Below are 19,631 nucleotides of genomic sequence, written 5' to 3' on the forward strand. Positions count from 1 at the left end.
ATACAGGTGAGGTGACATTACCCCACCATACACTGTATATACAGGTGAGGTGACATTACCCCACCATACACTATATACAGGTGAGGTGACACCTGGGCAGTGACGTCACACAGGTGACATTACCCCACCATACACTGTATATACAGGTGAGGTGACATTACCCCACCATACACTGTATATACAGGTGAGGTGACATTACCCCACCATACACTGTATATACAGGTGAGGTGACATTACCCCACCATACACTGTATATACAGGTGAGGTGACATTACCCCACCATACACTGTATATACAGGTGAGGTGACATTACCCCACCATACACTATATACATGTGAGGTGACACCTGGGCAGTGACGTCACACAGGTGACATTACCCCACCATATACTATATACAGGTGAGGTGACATTACCCCACCATACACTGTATATACAGGTGAGGTGACATTACCCCACTATACATTATATACATGTGAGGTGACACCTGGGCAGTGACGTCACACAGGTGACATTACCCCACTATACATTATATACAGGTGAGGTGACACCTGGGCAGTGACGTCACACACGCTCCCCCTCCTCTGTCTCTGTTGCTAGGCTCCGTGTTTGCGTTCCAAGCCCTGACTCACAGACTCTACCACCTGTCACTCAAGACTAGGGGTGTCTTCTTCTACACATCGCTACCACCCTGACTGGATCCCAGAACATGGCCATTAATATTCATAGTGCCGCTCTCACAGTACAATAACCGGGGTGTTCTCCGGGGATGTCAGTGTCATCCCGGCCCAGGCTCGTTCCCCCCCGCGGGAGGCAGCAGTGGTGCGGTCTCGCTTTGCAGTAACCTCCAGTGTCCGGAGCTGAAGGGGCAGAGGGAGACCCCGCAGGACGGACAGCGACCCCCGGCATCTCCCCTCATCCCCACCGTCCCCACAGCTGGTGAGTCCTGAGCGGCCGAGGAGAGGGCAGAGGCGGCAGGAATCCGCAGCATCACCCGGGGAGGAGCAGCCGCCGCATCCTGAGCCGGTCCGCAGCTGGAGGGACGAGGAGCATCTCCTGCCTGTATATACTGTGTGCAGGGCTGTATATACTGTGTATACTGTGTGCAGGGCTGTATATACTGTATACACTGTGTGCAGGACTGTATATACTGTGTGCAGGGCTGTATACACTGTGTGCAGGGCTGTATATACTGTATATACTGTGTGCAGGACTGTATATACTGTGTGCAGGGCTGTATACACTGTGTGCAGGGCTGTATATACTGTATATACTGTGTGCAGGGCTGTATACACTGTGTGCAGGGCTGTATATACTGTATACACTCTGTGCAGGGCTGTATATACTGTGTACACTGTGTGCAGGGCTGTATATACTGTATATACTGTGTGCAGGGCTGTATACACTGTGTGCAGGGCTCTATATACTGTATATACTATGTGCAGGGCTGTATATACTGTATATACTGTGTGCAGGGCTGTATATACTGTATACACTGTGTGCAGGGCTGTATATACTGTATATACTGTGTGCAGGGCTGTATATACTGTGTATACTGTGTGCAGGGCTGTATACACTGTGTGCAGGGCTGTATATACTGTGTGCAGGGCTGTATATACTGTATATACTGTGTGCAGGGCTGTATATACTGTATATACTGTGTGCAGGGCTGTATATACTGTATATACTGTGTGCAGGGCTGTATATACTGTATATACTGTGTGCAGGGCTGTATATACTGTGTATACTGTGTGCAGGGCTGTATATGCTGTATATACTGTATATACTGTGTGCAGGGCTGTATACACTGTGTGCAGGGCTGTATATACTGTGTGCAGGGCTGTATATACTGTATATACTGTGTGCAGGGCTGTATATACTGTATATACTGTGTGCAGGGCTGTATATACTGTATATACTGTGTGCAGGGCTGTATATACTGTATATACTGTGTGCAGGGCTGTATATACTGTGTATACTGTGTGCAGGGCTGTATACACTGTGTGCAGGGCTGTATATACTGTATATACTGTGTGCAGGGCTGTATATACTGTATATACTGTGTGCAGGGCTGTATATACTGTATATACTGTGTGCAGGGCTGTATATACTGTGTATACTGTGTGCAGGGCTGTATACACTGTGTGCAGGGCTGTATATACTGTGTATACTGTGTGCAGGGCTGTATATACTGTATATACTGTGTGCAGGGCTGTATACACTGTGTGCAGGGCTGTATATACTGTATACACTCTGTGCAGGGCTGTATATACTGTGTACACTGTGTGCAGGGCTGTATATACTGTATACACTGTGTGCAGGGCTGTATATACTGTGTACACTGTGTGCAGGGCTGTATATACTGTATATACTGTGTGCAGGGCTGTATACACTGTGTGCAGGGCTGTATATACTGTGTATACTGTGTGCAGGGCTGTATACACTGTATACACTGTGTGCAGGGCTGTATATACTGTGTGCAGGGCTGTATATACTGTATACACTGTGTGCAGGGCTGTATATACTGTGTACACTGTGTGCAGGGCTGTATATACTGTATATACTGTGTGCAGGGCTGTATACACTGTGTGCAGGGCTGTATATACTGTATACACTATGTGCAGGGCTGTATATACTGTGTACACTGTGTGCAGGGCTGTATATACTGTATACACTATGTGCAGGTCTATATATACTGTATATACTGTGTGCAGGGCTTTATATACTGTATACACTGTGTGCAGGGCTGTATATACTGTGTGCAGGGCTGTATATACTGTATATACTGTGTGCAGGGCTGTATATACTGTATACACTGTGTGCAGGGCTGTATATACTGTGTGCAGGGCTGTATATACCTTATATACTGTGTGCAGGGCTGTATATAGTGTATACACTGTGTGCAGGGCTGTATATACTGTATATACTGTGTGCAGGGCTGTATATACTGTGTGCAGGGCTGTATATACTGTATACACTGTGTGCAGGGCTGTATATACTGTGTGCAGGGCTGTATATACCTTATATACTGTGTGCAGGGCTGTATATACTGTATACACTGTGTGCAGGGCTGTATACACTGTATATACTGTGTGCAGGGCTGTATATACTGTATACACTCTGTGCAGGGCTGTATATACTGTATATACTGTGTGCAGGGCTGTATATACTGTGTGCAGGGCTGTATATACTGTATACACTGTGTGCAGGGCTGTATATACTGTATACACTCTGTGCAGGGCTGTATATACTGTGTATACTGTGTGCAGGGCTGTATATACTGTATATACTGTGTGCAGGGCTGTATACACTGTGTGCAGGGCTGTATATACTGTGTGCAGGGCTGTATATACTGTATACACTGTGTGCAGGGCTGTATATACTGTATATACTGTGTGCAGGGCTGTATACACTGTGTGCAGGGCTGTATATACTGTGTGCAGGGCTGTATATACTGTATATACTGTGTGCAGGGCTGTATACACTGTGTGCAGGGCTGTATATACTGTATACACTCTGTGCAGGGCTGTATATACTGTATACACTGTGTGCAGGGCTGTATATACTGTATACACTGTGTGCAGGGCTGTATATACTGTATATACTGTGTGCAGGGCTGTATACACTGTGTGCAGGGCTGTATATACTGTGTGCAGGGCTGTATATACTGTATATACTGTGTGCAGGGCTGTATATACTGTATACACTCTGTGCAGGGCTGTATATACTGTGTATACTGTGTGCAGGGCTGTATATACTGTATATACTGTGTGCAGGGCTGTATACACTGTGTGCAGGGCTGTATATACTGTATACACTCTGTGCAGGGCTGTATATACTGTGTACACTGTGTGCAGGGCTGTATATACTGTATACACTGTGTGCAGGGCTGTATATACTGTATACACTGTGTGCAGGGCTGTATATACTGTATATACTGTGTGCAGGACTGTATATACTGTGTATACTGTGTGCAGGGCTGTATATACTGTATACACTGTGTGCAGGGCTGTATATACTGTATACACTGTGTGCAGGGCTGTATATACTGTATATACTGTGTGCAGGGCTGTATATACTGTATATACTGTGTGCAGGGCTGTATATACTGTATACACTGTGTGCAGGGCTGTATATACTGTATACACTGTGTGCAGGGCTGTATATGCTGTATATACTGTATATACTGTGTGCAGGGCTGTATACACTGTGTGCAGGGCTGTATATACTGTGTGCAGGGCTGTATATACTGTATACACTGTGTGCAGGGCTGTATATACTGTATATACTGTGTGCAGGGCTGTATATACTGTATATACTGTGTGCAGGGCTGTATATACTGTATACACTGTGTGCAGGGCTGTATATACTGTATATACTGTGTGCAGGGCTGTATATACTGTATACACTGTGTGCAGGGCTGTATATACTGTATACACTGTGTGCAGGGCTGTATATACTGTATATACTGTGTGCAGGGCTGTATATACTGTATACACTGTGTGCAGGGCTGTATATACTGTATATACTGTGTGCAGGGCTGTATATACTGTATATACTGTGTGCAGGGCTGTATATACTGTGTGCAGGGCTGTATATACTGTATATACTGTGTGCAGGGCTGTATATACTGTATACACTGTGTGCAGGGCTCTATATACTGTATATACTGTGTGCAGGGCTGTATATACTGTATACACTGTGTGCAGGGCTGTATATACTGTATACACTGTGTGCAGGGCTGTATATACTGTATACACTGTGTGCAGGGCTGTATATACTGTATATACTGTGTGCAGGGCTGTATATACTGTGTATACTGTGTGCAGGGCTGTATATACTGTATACACTGTGTGCAGGGCTGTATATACTGTATACACTGTGTGCAGGGCTGTATATACTGTGTGCAGGGCTGTATATACTGTATATACTGTGTGCAGGGCTGTATATACTGTATATACTGTGTGCAGGGCTCTATATACTGTATATACTGTGTGCAGGGCTGTATATACTGTATACACTCTGTGCAGGGCTGTATATACTGTGTATACTGTGTGCAGGGCTGTATATACTGTATACACTATGTGCAGGGCTGTATATACTGTATACACTGTGTGCAGGGCTGTATATACTGTATACACTGTGTGCAGGGCTGTATATACTGTGTACACTGTGTGCAGGGCTGTATATACTGTGTGCAGGGCTGTATATACTGTATACACTGTGTGCAGGGCTGTATATACTGTATACACTGTGTGCAGGGCTGTATATACTGTATACACTGTGTGCAGGGCTGTATATACTGTATACACTGTGTGCAGGGCTGTATATACTGTGTACACTGTGTGCAGGGCTGTATATACTGTGTGCAGGGCTGTATATACTGTATATACTGTGTGCAGGGCTGTATATACTGTATACACTGTGTGCAGGGCTGTATATACTGTATATACTGTGTGCAGGGCTGTATATACTGTATATACTGTGTGCAGGGCTGTATATACTGTGTGCAGGGCTGTATATGCTGTATATACTGTGTGCAGGGCTGTATATACTGTATACACTGTGTGCAGGGCTCTATATACTGTATATACTGTGTGCAGGGCTGTATATACTGTATACACTGTGTGCAGGGCTGTATATACTGTATACACTGTGTGCAGGGCTCTATATACTGTATATACTGTGTGCAGGGCTGTATATACTGTATACACTCTGTGCAGGGCTGTATATACTGTGTATACTGTGTGCAGGGCTGTATATACTGTATACACTATGTGCAGGGCTGTATATACTGTATACACTGTGTGCAGGGCTGTATATACTGTATACACTGTGTGCAGGGCTGTATATACTGTGTACACTGTGTGCAGGGCTGTATATACTGTATATACTGTGTGCAGGGCTGTATATACTGTGTGCAGGGCTGTATATACTGTATATACTGTGTGCAGGGCTGTATATACTGTGTGCAGGGCTGTATATACTGTGTGCAGGGCTGTATATACTGTATATACTGTGTGCAGGGCTTTATATACTGTACACTGTGTGCAGGGCTGTATATACTGTGTGCAGGGCTCTATATACTGTATATACTGTGTGCAGGGCTTTATATACTGTATACACTGTGTGCAGGGCTCTATATACTGTATATACTGTGTGCAGGGCTCTATATACTGTGTGCAGGGCTGTATATACTGTATATACTGTGTGCAGGGCTGTATATACTGTGTGCAGGGCTGTATATACTGTATATACTGTGTGCAGGGCTGTATATACTGTATATACTGTGTGCAGGGCTGTATATACTGTATATACTGTGTGCAGGGCTGTATATACTGTATATACTGTGTGCAGGGCTGTATATACTGTATACACTGTGTGCAGGGCTGTATATACTGTATACACTGTGTGCAGGGCTGTATATACTGTGTGCAGGGCTGTATATACTGTATACACTGTGTGCAGGGCTGTATATACTGTATACACTGTGTGCAGGGCTGTATATACTGTATACACTATGTGCAGGGCTGTATATACTGTATATACTGTGTGCAGGGCTGTATATACTGTGTATACTGTGTGCAGGGCTGTATATACTGTATATACTGTGTACAGGGCTGTATATACTGTATATACTGTGTACAGGGCTGTATATACTGTATACACTGTGTGCAGGGCTGTATATACTGTATACACTGTGTGCAGGGCTGTATATACTGTATACACTATGTGCAGGTCTATATATACTGTATATACTGTGTGCAGGGCTGTATATACTGTATACACTGTGTGCAGGGCTGTATATACTGTGTGCAGGGCTGTATATACTGTATATACTGTGTGCAGGGCTGTATATACTGTATACACTGTGTGCAGGGCTGTATATACTGTGTGCAGGGCTGTATATACCTTATATACTGTGTGCAGGGCTGTATATACTGTATACACTGTGTGCAGGGCTGTATATACTGTATACACTGTGCAGGGCTGTATATACTGTATATACTGTCTGCAGGGCTGTATATACTGTATACACTGTGTGCAGGGCTGTATATACTGTATACACTGTGTGCAGGGCTGTATATACTGTATATACTGTGTGCAGGGCTGTATATACTGTATACACTGTGTGCAGGGCTGTATATACTGTATATACTGTGTGCAGGGCTGTATATACTGTGTGCAGGGCTGTATATACTGTGTGCAGGGCTGTATATACTGTATACACTGTGCAGGGCTGTATATACTGTGTGCGGGGCTGTATATATTTTACAGTGGTGACCCTTCTATATACCTGGGGATATGTCTCTGGTCGTGGCCCATTGTACAGTGGTGACCCTTCTATACACCTGGGGATATGTCTCTGGTCGTGGCCCATTGTACATTGGTGACCCTTCTATATACCTGGGGATATGTCTCTGGTCGTGGCCCATTGTACAGTGGTGACCCTTCTATATACCTGGGGATATGTCTCTGGTCGTGGCCCATTGTCTGGTGGTGACCCTTCTATATACCTGGGGATATGTCTCTGGTCGTGGCCCATTGTACAGTGGTGACCCTTCTATATACCTGGGGATATGTCTCTGGTCGTGGCCCATTGTACATTGGTGACCCTTCTATATACCTGGGGATATGTCTCTGGTCGTGGCCCATTGTACAGTGGTGACCCTTCTATATACCTGGGGATATGTCTCTGGTCGTGGCCCATTGTACAGTGGTGACCCTTCTATATACCTGGGGATATGTCTCTGGTCGTGGCCCATTGTACATTGGTGACCCTTCTATATACCTGGGGATATGTCTCTGGTCGCGGCCCATTGTACATTGGTGACCCTTCTATATACCTGGGGATATGTCTCTGGTTGTGGCCCATTGTACATTGGTGACCCTTCTATATACCTGGGGATATGTCTCTGGTCGTGGCCCATTGTCTGGTGGTGACCCTTCTATATACCTGGGGATATGTCAATGGTCGTGGCCCATTGTACATTGGTGACCCTTCTATATACCTGGGGATATGTCTCTGGGCGTGGCCCATTGTACATTGGTGACCCTTCTATATACCTGGGGATATGTCTCTGGTCGTGGCCCATTGTACATTGGTGACCCTTCTATACACCTGTGGATATGTCTCTGGTCGTGGCCCATTGTACAGTGGTGACCCTTCTATATACCTGGGGATATGTCTCTGGTTGTGGCCCATTGTCTGGTGGTGACCCTTCTATATACCTGGGGATATGTCTCTGGTCGTGGCCCATTGTACATTGGTGACCCTTCTATACACCTGTGGATATGTCTCTGGTCGTGGCCCATTGTACAGTGGTGACCCTTCTATATACCTGGGGATATGTCTCTGGTTGTGGCCCATTGTCTGGTGGTGACCCTTCTATATACCTGGGGATATGTCTCTGGTCCTGGCCCATTGTACAGTGGTGACCCTTTTATATACCTGGGGATATGTCTCTGGTCCTGGCCCATTGTACATTGGTGACCCTTCTATATACCTGGGGATATGTCTCTGGTTGTGGCCCATTGTCTGGTGGTGACCCTTCTATATACCTGGGGATATGTCTCTGGTCGTGGCCCATTGTCTGGTGGTGACCCTTCTATATACCTGGGGATATGTCACTGGTCGTGGCCCATTGTACATTGGTGACCCTTCTATATACCTGGGGATATGTCTCTGGTCGTGGCCCATTGTACATTGGTGACCCTTCTATACACCTGTGGATATGTCTCTGGTCGTGGCCCATTGTACATTGGTGACCCTTCTATATACCTGGGGATATGTCTCTGGTCGTGGCCCATTGTACAGTGGTGACCCTTCTATATACCTGGGGATATGTCAATGGTCGTGGCCCATTGTACAGTGGTGACCCTTCTATATACCTGGGGATATGTCTCTGGTTGTGGCCCATTGTACATTGGTGACCCTTCTATATACCTGGGGATATGTCAATGGTCGTGGCCCATTGTCTGGTGGTGACCCTTCTATATACCTGGGGATATGTCAATGGTCGTGGCCCATTGTCTGGTGGTGACCCTTCTATATACCTGGGGATATGTCTCTGGTCGTGGCCCATTGTACAGTGGTGACCCTTCTATATACCTGGGGATATGTCTCTGGTTGTTGCCCATTGTACATTGGTGACTCTTCTATATACCTGGGGATATGTCTCTGGTCGTGGCCCATTGTCTGGTGGTGACCCTTCTATATACCTGGGGATATGTCACTGGTCGTGGCCCATTGTACATTGGTGACCCTTCTATATACCTGGGGATATGTCTCTGGTCGTGGCCCATTGTACATTGGTGACCCTTCTATACACCTGTGGATATGTCTCTGGTCGTGGCCCATTGTACAGTGGTGACCCTTCTATATACCTGGGGATATGTCTCTGGTTGTGGCCCATTGTACGTTAGTGACCCTTCTATATACCTGGGGATATGTCTCTGGTCGTGGCCCATTGTACATTGGTGACCCTTCTATATACCTGGGGATATGTCTCTGGTTGTGGCCCATTGTACAGTGGTGACCCTTCTATATACCTGGGGATATGTCAATGGTCGTGGCCCATTGTCTGGTGGTGACCCTTCTATATACCTGGGGATATGTCAATGGTCGTGGCCCATTGTACATTGGTGACCCTTCTATATACCTGGGGATATGTCTCTGGTCGTGGCCCATTGTACAGTGGTGACCCTTCTATATACCTGGGGATATGTCTCTGGTTGTGGCCCATTGTACATTGGTGACCCTTCTATATACCTGGGGATATGTCACTGGTCGTGGCCCATTGTCTGGTGGTGACCCTTCTATATACCTGGGGATATGTCTCTGGTCGTGGCCCATTGTACAGTGGTGACCCTTCTATATACCTGGGGATATGTCTCTGGTTGTGGCCCATTGTACAGTGGTGACCCTTCTATATACCTGGGGATATGTCACTGGTCGTGGCCCATTGTCTGGTGGTGACCCTTCTATATACCTGGGGATATGTCTCTGGTCGTGGCCCATTGTCTGGTGGTGACCCTTCTATATACCTGGGGATATGTCTCTGGTCGTGGCCCATTGTCTGGTGATGACCCTTCTATATACCTGGAGATATGTCTCTGGTCGTGGCCCATTGTCTGGCGATGACCCTTCTATATACCTGGGGTTATGTCTCTGGTCGTGGCCCATTGTCTGGTGGTGACCCTTCTATATACCTGGAGATATGTCTCTGGTCGTGGCCCATTGTCTGGTGATGACCCTTCTATATACCTGGAGATATGTCTCTGGTCGTGGCCCATTGTCTGGTGGTGACCCTTCTATATACCTGGGGATATGTCTCTGGTCGTGGCCCATTGTCTGGCGGTGACCCTTCTATATACCTGGGGATATGTCTCTGGTCGTGGCCCATTGTCTGGCGATGACCCTTCTATATACCTGGAGATATGTCTCTGGTCGTGGCCCATTGTCTGGTGGTGACCCTTCTATATACCTGGGGATATGTCTCTGGTCGTGGCCCATTGTCTGGTGATGACCCTTCTATATACCTGGGGATATGTCACTGGTCGTGGCCCATTGTACAGTGGTGACCCTTCTATATACCTGGGGATATGTCTCTGGTCGTGGCCCATTGTCTGGCGATGACCCTTCTATATACCTGGGGATATGTCTCTGGTCGTGGCCCATTGTCTGGTGGTGACCCTTCTATATACCTGGGGATATGTCTCTGGTCGTGGCCCATTGTCTGGTGGTGACCCTTCTATATACCTGGAGATATGTCTCTGGTCGTGGCCCATTGTCTTGTGATGACCCTTCTATATACCTGGGGATATGTCTCTGGTCCTGGCCCATTGTACAGTGGTGACCCTTCTATATACCTGGGGATATGTCTCTGGTCCTGGCCCATTGTACATTGGTGACCCTTCTATATACCTGGGGATATGTCTCTGGTTGTGGCCCATTGTCTGGTGGTGACCCTTCTATATACCTGGGGATATGTCTCTGGTCGTGGCCCATTGTACATTGGTGACCCTTCTATATACCTGGGGATTTGTCTCTGGTCGTGGCCCATTGTACATTGGTGACCCTTCTATATACCTGGGGATATGTCTCTGGTCGTGGCCCATTGTACAGTGGTGACCCTTCTATATACCTGGGGATATGTTTCTGGTTGTGGCCCATTGTACATTGGTGACCCTTCTATATACCTGGGGATATGTCTCTGGTCGTGGCCCATTCTACATTGGTGACCCTTCTATATACCTGGGGATATGTCTCTGGTTGTGGCCCATTGTACAGTTGTGACCCTTCTATATACCTGGGGATATGTCAATGGTCGTGGCCCATTGTCTGGTGGTGACCCTTCTATATACCTGGGGATATGTCAATGGTCGTGGCCCATTGTACATTGGTGACCCTTCTATATACCTGGGGATATGTCTCTGGTCGTGGCCCATTGTACATTGGTGACACTTCTATACACCTGTGGATATGTCTCTGGTCGTGGCCCATTGTACAGTGGTGACCCTTCTATATACCTGGGGATATGTCTCTGGTCGTGGCCCATTGTACATTGGTGACCCTTCTATATACCTGGGGATATGTCTCTGGTCGTGGCCCATTGTCTGGTGATGACCCTTCTATATACCTGGAGATATGTCTCTGGTCGTGGCCCATTGTACAGTGGTGACCCTTCTATATACCTGGGGCTATGTCACTGGTCGTGGCCCATTGTCTGGTTGTGACCCTTCTATATACCTGGGGATATGTCTCTGGTCGTGGCCCATTGTCTGGTGGTGACCCTTCTATATACCTGGGGATATGTCTCTGGTCGTGGCCCATTGTCTGGTGATGACCCTTCTATACACCTGGAGGCTGTGGCTTAATTTTCCCACATTCACAGCATGAACATGCCCTGCTATTACACATGTCATATTCACAATATATAGATATTTTACAGGTGGCACCCGCATACTTGCTGACAGTCTCCTGGATGATAAGTCGCTCCTCTCCGATTCTGGTTTTCCCTGACTGCTTCCTCCAGGTGACGACCTCCTGGCCACATTGATGTTATTGTGGCCTTTGTAGCTGGTACTACATTTTACACATTTGTGCTTTATTTTTTCTTGTAGTTTATAATTCTGTTTGTGTTTATAAACAGCAGGCAGTGTGAGCAAGCAGAGCTGCAGTATAAAGCATGGAGGAAGGACAGAGCAACAGCATGGCAATCTGATGAGTGCAGGTATAGTTTACACTCCCATTAGCCAGGGCAGCTAGGCCGGAGTCATTCATCCATTGCCACTGATAATAATACCCGGACGTGAGTCATCACCTGGTGGCCAGCTGTGTCCACTTTGAAGGGTGGTGATTACTCCTGGGTATAAACCTCATTAGGGTCTATGGACAACATTTGGGACCCCTTTATGTGCTAGGACGGAGGGCTGATCTGGAGGATCTGCCACTTCAGTGACTTACATGGACGGCTCCTTGCAATGGCGAGGTACTGTAGATGTGCCCCCACATGTGGCTGCTGGTCAGAGGTTAGAGAAGCTGCCCGGTATCTTTGTGGACAACCCCTTTAAGACCCCTTAATACATAGATCATGGACGTTGGAGCTCAGGACGAGTATCCTGGGGGCTCGAGTCTTCATCTCTTAGTCGCTCCCATCAGATGCTGGTTGGAATTAGTAGTCCATCGGGGACCATTACTCGCGGTGATTCACTGTCGGTTGCTGTTCTGTACAGATGAGGAGCAGCCGAGATGACGGGAATCAGACGATCCGGTGCCATCGTGTTCCTGCAGCTTCTTCCAGTAAGCTCTGGGTGTGAGCGGCGTTTCCCTGGGGTGTGAGTGATACAGGCTCGTCTATAGTAGTGCTGAGGTTAGGGGTTAGCAACTTGTGCCCTCGGTGTTGGGGACCACTCTGCCATCGGTGGGCGTTTGGATACAAGGAGGGCGCCGTGATCTGAATCTTAGCCCTGTGTGAATGGCGGAGAGCTTAAAGCGATATTCCTGCTAAGACATTATTTATTTAGTCCTGGTGGGTCGGGGTCCTATCTCTGCCGCTAGTCCTGGTGGGTCGGGGCCCTATCTCTGCCGCTAGTCCTGGTGGGTCGGGGTCCTATCTCTGCCGCTAGTCCTGGTGGGTCGGGGTCCTATCTCTGCCGCTAGTCCTGGTGGGTCGGGGTCCTATCTCTGCCGCTAGTCCTGGTGGGTCGGGGTCCTATCTCTGCCGCTAGTCCTGGTGGGTCGGGGTCCTATCTCTGCCGCTGGTCCTGGTGGGTCGGTCGGGGTCCTATCTCTGCCGCTAGTCCTGGTGGGTCGGGGTCCTATCTCTGCCGCTAGTCCTGGTAGGTCGGGGTCCTATCTCTGCCGCTAGTCCTGGTGTGTCGGGGTCCTATCTCTGCCGCTAGTCCTGGTGGGTCGGGGTCCTATCTCTGTCGCTAGTCCTGGTGGGTCGGGGTCCTATCTCTGCCGCTAGTCCTGGTGGGTCGGGGTCCTATCTCTGCCGCTAGTCCTTGTGGCCCCAGCTGCAGGCTGAGTACAGAGGGGCTTGTGCTGTGCGTCTTCCTTTCTATTCAGTCTGTGGTAGGGTGCGGCCCCCTCTGGGGGAAAACGTGGGTAGGAGACCACCTGTCCTGAGGCAGGAGTCCCAATGGTGGGATCTTAATGGGAGAATAATGGGAATATCATCTGTCCTCTGCCCGCCAGCCGTCCAGCATGGCCCGACTCTGTGTATATGAGGCTGATGGGCGCCGTTCTCTCCGTCAGCCCCATAGATGGCACCACTCGTGCTCGCCCATCACCGTTACTTTGGGTGTCCATTCTAGTGATCGGTGGCCCCCCCAGCGGTCAGACATTCATCATCCATCCCGTGCCATTTCCCTTTAAGCCTGGTCGTCATGAGTCATTTTGCTTCCTCTCCATTGTTGCAGTTGTCAGGAGACGTTGTTTCTGCATATCCCGGCCGTTACAATGTAACAAACGCTCAGCTCCTGTATTAACAACTGTATTTGTTGTGCACACACGTCAGGAGGTGACTTCTCTGCTCCCGGTGAGGTTTGCGGTGGTTTCTTGTCTCTTCGTGTCGCTGGTGTCTGTAGTTTTCCTCATCAGTAAAGTTAGGGAGACTTCACGGAAGGGGTCACAATTCTGACAACAGGGACCCCACCGATCCTGAGAGCAGCGGGGGTCAGCGGCGGACACCGGACCTGAAGGCGAGTAGTCATCCCATAAAGGGGATTTGTGTAATGTTTATTCACGAGGATCGGCTGTCATCTTGTGTTCAGGTCGGGGGTCTGTCCTCTGCCCCCCACCCATCCTAAAACTGAAGGGGACACTGTGCTGGTGTGACACTGCAGCCCCCTCTTCCCCTGCTGCGAGGCCTCGGTCTCCCTGTGAACAGACGCACCTGTTCACTTGAATGGGGCTGCACCTTCTGGTGATGGGGGGCCGCTGTGGATGGAAAGAACAGTGCAGGAGACGCGGTCCTATAGGATGAGGGAGAAGTCCGAAAAAGCGGTAATGTCGTGAATATGACTTTATACCTGTGTATGACCTCAAAGATGGGGGTCCCCAGGATAACCCTCTATGAGCCAGAATGGAGGTCTGTCCACAAAGTATATTATTCCCCATTGTGGATTCATTGGATCTCTCCCCCGCCGGACCGACCCGCGCGCGCCCCTTGCCGGACCGACCCGCGCGCGCCCCTTGCCGGACCGACCCGCGCGCGCCCCTTGCCGGACCGACCCGCGCGCGCCCCTTGCCGGACCGACCCGCGCGCGCCCCTTGCCGGACCGACCCGCGCGCGCCCCTTGCCGGACCGACCCGCGCGCGCCCCTTGCCGGACCGACCCGCGCGCGCCCCTTGCCGGACCGACCCGCGCGCGCCCCTTGCCGGACCGACCCGCGCGCGCCCCTTGCCGGACCGACCCGCGCGCGCCCCTTGCCGGACCGACCCGCGCGCGCCCCTTGCCGGACCGACCCGCGCGCGCCCCTTGCTATTGTTCATGGTGTCACTTTTAAGTTGCAGAAATACAACAAATCTAATGTTTCTCTATTGGGTAAAAAAAAATGTAACAATAATCCAACGTCGTCAGGAGTGCGGGCGACGGACCAATATCCAGTGTTTTTTGGGTGCAGCGGCCACATTGCCCTCCTCATGCCGCACGGCTGCTGTTATGGTGCACATGATTAGATTAGAGTTTTCATCTGTTTAGTGCAAATTTGCTGCTATGGTTACAGCTTGTCCCGAACATAATCCTATGAGCAAAGGAAACGAGCGTGCGAGGGATTCTGGGTAGTGACGGCCATTGCATTGGTGTAGGTGGACATGATCATTCCGGCTCGTCACATCCTTCACATTACATGGATACGGTGAATTTGCTCCCTGCTGATTTGTTGCCGGTGCAATTATCTGAATTGGGTTTGCAGAAGTCGCTGCTCCTGCTGCTGCAGTATCTGCAGGGTTATATATCGCTGTGTATTCACCACGGCTGTATCTGCAGGGTTATATATCGCTGTGTATTCACCACAGCAGTATCTGCAGGGGTATATATCGCTGTGTATTCACCACGGCAGTATCTGCAGGATTATATATCGCTGTGTATTCACCACAGCAGTATCTGCGGGGTTATATATCGCTGTGTATTCACCACGGCAGTATCTGCAGGGTTATATATCGCTGTGTATTCACCACAGCAGTATCTGCAGGGGTATATATCGCTGTGTATTCACCACGGCAGTATCTGCAGGGTTATATATCGCTGTGTATTCACCACGGCAGTATCTGCAGGATTATATATCACTGTGTATTCACCACGGCAGTATCTGCAGGGTTATATATCGCTGTGTATTCACCACGGCAGTATCTGCAGGGTTATATATCGCTGTGTATTCACCACAGCAGTATCTGCAGGGGTATATATCGCTGTGTATTCACCACGGCAGTATCTGCAGGGTTATATATCGCTGTGTATTCACCACGGCAGTATCTGCAGGGTTATATATCGCTGTGTATTCACCACGGCAGTATCTGCAGGGTTATATATCGCTGTGTATTCACCACGGCAGTATCTGCGGGATTATATATCACTGTGTATTCACCACGGCAGTATCTGCGGGGTTATATATCGCTGTGTATTCACCACGGCAGTATCTGCGGGGTTATATATCGCTGTGTATTCACCACAGCAGTATCTGCAGGGGTATATATCGCTGTGTATTCACCACGGCAGTATCTGCAGGGTTATATATCGCTGTGTATTCACCACGGCAGTATCTGCAGGGTTATATATCGCTGTGTATTCACCACGGCAGTATCTGCAGGGTTATATATCGCTGTGTATTCACCACGGCAGTATCTGCGGGATTATATATCACTGTGTATTCACCACGGCAGTATCTGCGGGGTTATATATCGCTCTGTATTCACCACGGCAGTATCTGCAGGATTATATATCACTGTGTATTCACCACGGCAGTATCTGCAGGGTTATATATCACTGTGTATTCACCACGGCAGTATCTGCAGGGTTATATATCGCTGTGTATTCACCACGGCAGTATCTGCGGGATTATATATCACTGTGTATTCACCACGGCAGTATCTGCGGGGTTATATATCGCTGTGTATTCACCACGGCAGTATCTGCAGGGGTATATATCACTGTGTATTCACCACGGCAGTATCTGCAGGGTTATATATCACTGTGTATTCACCACGGCAGTATCTGCAGGGTTATATATCGCTGTGTATTCACCACGGCAGTATCTGCGGGATTATATATCACTGTGTATTCACCACGGCAGTATCTGCGGGGTTATATATCGCTGTGTATTCACCACGGCAGTATCTGCGGGGTTATATATCACTGTGTATTCACCACGGCAGTATCTGCAGGGTTATATATCGCTGTGTATTCACCACAGCAGTATCTGCAGGGGTATATATCGCTGTGTATTCACCACAGCAGTATCTGCAGGGTTATATATCGCTGTGTATTCACCACGGCAGTATCTGCAGGATTATATATCGCTGTGTATTCACCACAGCAGTATCTGCAGGGGTATATATCGCTGTGTATTCACCACGGCAGTATCTGCAGGGTTATATATCGCTCTGTATTCACCACGGCAGTATCTGCAGGGTTATATATCGCTGTGTATTCACCACGGCAGTATCTGCGGGATTATATATCACTGTGTATTCACCACAGCAGTATCTGCAGGGGTATATATCGCTGTGTATTCACCACGGCAGTATCTGCGGGATTATATATCGCTGTGTATTCACCACAGCAGTATCTGCGGGGTTAGATATCGCTGTGTATTCACCACAGCAGTATCTGCAGGGGTATATATAACTGTGTATTCACCACGGCAGTATCTGCAGGGGTATATATCGCTGTGTATTCACCACAGCAGTATCTGCGGGGTTAGATATCGCTGTGTATTCACCACAGCAGTATCTGCAGGGGTATATATAACTGTGTATTCACCACGGCAGTATCTGCAGGGGTATATATCGCTGTGTATTCACCACGGCTGTATCTGCAGGGGTATATATCGCTGTGTATTCACCACGGCAGTATCTGCGGGATTATATATCACTGTGTATTCACCACAGCAGTATCTGCAGGGGTTATATATCGCTGTGTATTCACCACGGCAGTATCTGCAGGATTATATATCACTGTGTATTCACCACGGCAGTATCTGCAGGGTTATATATCACTGTGTATTCACCACGGCAGTATCTGCAGGGTTATATATCGCTGTGTATTCACCACGGCAGTATCTGCAGGGTTATATATCGCTGTGTATTCACCACGGCAGTATCTGCAGGATTATATATCACTGTGTATTCACCACAGCAGTATCTGCAGGGGTATATATCGCTGTGTATTCACCACGGCAGTATCTGCAGGGGTATATATCGCTGTGTATTCACCACGGCAGTATCTGCAGGGTTATATATCACTGTGTATTCACCACGGCAGTATCTGCAGGGTTATATATCGCTGTGTATTCACCACGGCTGTATCTGCGGGATTATATATCGCTGTGTATTCATCACGGCAGTATCTGCGGGGTTATATATCGCTGTGTATTCACCACGGCAGTATCTGCAGGATTATATATCACTGTGTATTCACCACAGCAGTATCTGCAGGGGTATATATCGCTGTGTATTCACCACGGCAGTATCTGCAGGGTTATATATCGCTGTGTATTCACCACGGCAGTATCTGCAGGATTATATATCACTGTGTATTCACCACAGCAGTATCTGCAGGGGTATATATCGCTGTGTATTCACCACGGCAGTATCTGCGGGGTTATATATCGCTGTGTATTCACCACGGCAGTATCTGCAGGGGTATATATCGCTGTGTATTCACCACGGCAGTATCTGCAGGGTTATATATCACTGTGTATTCACCACGGCAGTATCTGCGGGGTTATATATCGCTGTGTATTCACCACGGCAGTATCTGCAGGGGTATATATCGCTGTATATTCACCACGGCAGTATCTGCAGGATTATATATCGCTGTGTATTCACCATGGCAGTATCTGCAGGGTTATATATCGCTGTATATTCACCACGGCAGTATCTGCAGGATTATATATCGCTGTATATTCACCACGGCAGTATCTGCAGGATTATATATCGCTGTGTATTCACCACAGCAGTATCTGCGGGGTTACAGTGCCTACAAGTAGTATTCAACCCCCTGCAGATTTAGCAGGTTTACAGGTTTGGAATTAACTTGGCATTGTGACATTTGGACTGTAGATCAGCCTGGAAGTGTGAAATGCACTGCAGCAAAAAAGAATGTTATTTCTTTGTTTATTTTTTTTTTTAAATTGTTAAAAGTTTTTTCAGAGGGTCATTTATTATTCAACCCCTCAACCCACCAGAATTCTGTTTGGTTCCCCTAAAGTATTAAGAAGTAGTTCAGGCACAAAGAACAATGAGCTTCACATGTTTGGATTAATTATCTCTTTTTCCAGCCTTTTCTGACTATTTAAGACCCTCCCCAAACTTGTGAACAGCACTCATACATGGTCAACATGGGAAAGACAAAGGAGCATTCCAAGGCCATCAGAGACAAGATCGTGGAGGGTCACAAGGCTGGCAAGGGGTACAAAACCCTTTCCAAGGAGTTGGGCCTACCTGTCTCCACTGTTGGGAGCATCATCCGGAAGTGGAAGGCTTATGGAACTACTGTTAGCCTTCCACGGCCTGGACAGCCTTGGAAAGTTTCCTCCCGTGCCGAGACCAGGCTTGTCCGAAGAGTCAAGGCTAACCCAAGGACAACAAGGAAGGAGCTCCGGGAAGATCTCATGGCAGTGGGGACATTGGTTTCAGTCAATACCATAAGTAACGTACTCCACCGCAATGGTCTCCGTTCCAGACGAGCCCGTAAGGTACCTTTACTTTCAAAGCGTCATGTCAAGGCTCGTCTACAGTTTGCTCATGATCACTTGGAGGACTCTGAGACTGACTGGTTCAAGGTTCTCTGGTCTGATGAGACCAAGATCGAGATCTTTGGTGCCAACCACACACGTGACGTTTGGAGACTGGATGGCACTGCATACGACCCCAAGAATACCATCCCTACAGTCAAGCATGG

At 48.2% G+C, this 19,631-nt stretch overlaps 1 protein-coding gene across 18 annotated transcripts in view; it reads left to right on the forward strand.

Moving 5' to 3' along the window:
• The first annotated feature begins 624 nt into the window (after positions 1-624).
• Positions 625-19,631, forward strand: part of TTLL7 (tubulin tyrosine ligase like 7) — a 203,459-nt gene continuing 184,452 nt past the window's right edge. For 4 of the 18 annotated variants that reach the window (XM_077277936.1, XM_077277950.1, XM_077277952.1 and 1 more), the window contains exons 1-3: positions 625-936; positions 11,952-12,035; positions 12,153-12,233. The gene's annotated coding sequence lies outside the window, so the exon portion shown is untranslated. Of the gene's footprint in view, positions 937-11,940; positions 12,036-12,152; positions 12,234-12,735; positions 12,803-13,861; positions 14,046-19,631 lie in introns of those variants that run through there. The other 14 variants (XM_077277944.1, XM_077277951.1, XM_077277949.1 and 11 more) reach the window with 11 other exon arrangements.

Source organism: Ranitomeya variabilis, chromosome 8, assembly GCF_051348905.1.
Source record: "Ranitomeya variabilis isolate aRanVar5 chromosome 8, aRanVar5.hap1, whole genome shotgun sequence".
In the NCBI taxonomy this organism is placed as follows: domain Eukaryota; kingdom Metazoa; phylum Chordata; class Amphibia; order Anura; family Dendrobatidae; genus Ranitomeya; species Ranitomeya variabilis.